Source organism: Mustelus asterias, unplaced genomic scaffold, assembly GCF_964213995.1.
Source record: "Mustelus asterias unplaced genomic scaffold, sMusAst1.hap1.1 HAP1_SCAFFOLD_1768, whole genome shotgun sequence".
Classification (NCBI taxonomy): Eukaryota; Metazoa; Chordata; class Chondrichthyes; order Carcharhiniformes; family Triakidae; genus Mustelus; species Mustelus asterias.
This window is the reverse complement of record NW_027591713.1, coordinates 19,456-21,552: the sequence shown is the minus strand read 5'-3', so window position 1 is coordinate 21,552 and position 2,097 is coordinate 19,456.

Here is a 2,097-nt window from a genome sequence, read left to right as displayed (position 1 = left end):
TGCCATTTTTCAGCCCAGCTTTGCATCCTATCTATGTCTCTTTGCAGCCTACAACAGCCCTCCACCTCATCCACTACTCCACCAATCTTGGTGTCATCAGCAAATTTACTGATCCACCCTTCAGCCCCCTCCTCTAAGTCATTAATAAAAATCACAAAGAGCAGAGGACCAAGCACTGATCCCTGCGGCACACCGCTAGCAACCTGCCTCCAATCCGAAAATTTTCCATCGACCACCACCCTCTGTCTTCGGTCAGACAGCCAGTTACCTATCCAATCGGCCAACTTTCCCTCTATCCCACACCTCCTCACTTTCATCATAAGCCGACCATGGGGGACCTTATCAAACGCCTTACTAAAATCCATGTACATGACATCAACTGCCCTACCTTCATCAACACACTTAGTTACCTCCTCAAAAAATTCTATCAAATTTGTGAGGCACGACTTGCCCTTCACGAATCCGTGCTGACTATCTCGGATTAATCCGCATCTTTCTAAATGGTCGTACATCCCATCCCTAAGGACCCTTTCCATCAATTTACCAACCACCGAAGTAAGACTAACCGGTCTATAATTACCAGGGTCATTCCTATTCCCTTTCTTAAACAGAGGAACAACATTCGCCATTCTCCAGTCCTCTGGCACCATCCCCGTGGACAGTGAGGACCCAAAGATCAACGCCAAAGGCTCTGCAATCTCATCCCTTGCCTCCCACAGAATCCTAGGATACATTTCATCAGGCCCAGGGGACTTATCGACCTTCAGTTTATTCAAAACTGCCAAGACATCCTCCCTCCGAACATCTATTTCCTCCAGCATATTAGCCTGTAACACCTTCTCTTCCTCAAAAACATGGCCCCTCTCCTTGGTGAACACTGAAGAAAAGTATTCATTCATCACCTCGCCTATCTCTACTGACTCCATACACAAGTTCCCACTACTGTCCTTGACCGGCCCTAACCTCACCCTGGTCATTCTTTTATTCCTCACATAAGAGTAAAAAGCCTTGGGGTTTTCCTTGATCCGACCCGCCAAGGACTTCTCATGTCCCCTCCTAGCTCTCCTCAGCCCCTTTTTCAGCTCATTCCTTGCTAACTTGTAACCCTCAATCGAGCCATCTGAACCTTGTTTCCTCATCCCTACATAAGCTTCCCTCTTCCTTTTCACAAGACATTCCACCTCTTTTGTGAACCATGGTTCCCTCACTCGGCCATTTCCTCCCTGCCTGACAGGAACATACCTATCAAGGACATCCAGTATTTGTTCCTTGAAAAAGTTCCACTTTTCATTCGTTCCTTTCTCTGACAGTTTCTTTTCCCAACTTATGCCCCCTAATTCTTGCCTAATCGCATCATAATTACCCCTCCCCCAATTGTAAACCTTGCCCTGCCGTACGGCCCTATCCCTCTCCATTGCAATAACAAAAAACACCGAATTGTGGTCACTATCTCCAAATTGCTCTCCCACAACCAAATCTAACACTTGGCCCGGTTCATTTCCCAGTACCAAATCCAATGTGGCTTCACCTCTAGTCGGCCCATCCACATATTGTGTCAGGAAACCCTCCCGCACACACTGCACAAAAACTGCCCCATCCAAACTATTTGACCTACAAAGGTTCCAATCAATATTTGGAAAGTTAAAGTCCCCCATAACAACTACCCTGTGACCCCCACACATATCCATAATCTGCTTAGCAATTTCTTCCTCCACATCTCTATTACTATTTGGGGGCCTATAGTAAACTCCTAGCAACGTGACCGCTCCTTTCCTATTTCTAACTTCAGCCCATATTACCTCAGTGTGCAGATCCCCCACGAAGTGCCTTTCCGCAGCCGTTAAACTATCCTTGATTAACAATGCCACTCCTCCACCTCTTTTACCAGCTTCCCTACACTTACTGAAACATCTATACCCCGGAACGTCCAACAACCATTCCTGTCCTTGTTCTACCCACGTCTCCGTAATGGCCACAACATCGTAGTCCCAAGTACCAATCCATGCCCCAAGTTCATCTACCTTGTTCCGGATGCTCCTTGCATTGAAGTAGACACACTTCAACCCACCTTCCTGTCTACCAGTACCCACCCTTGAC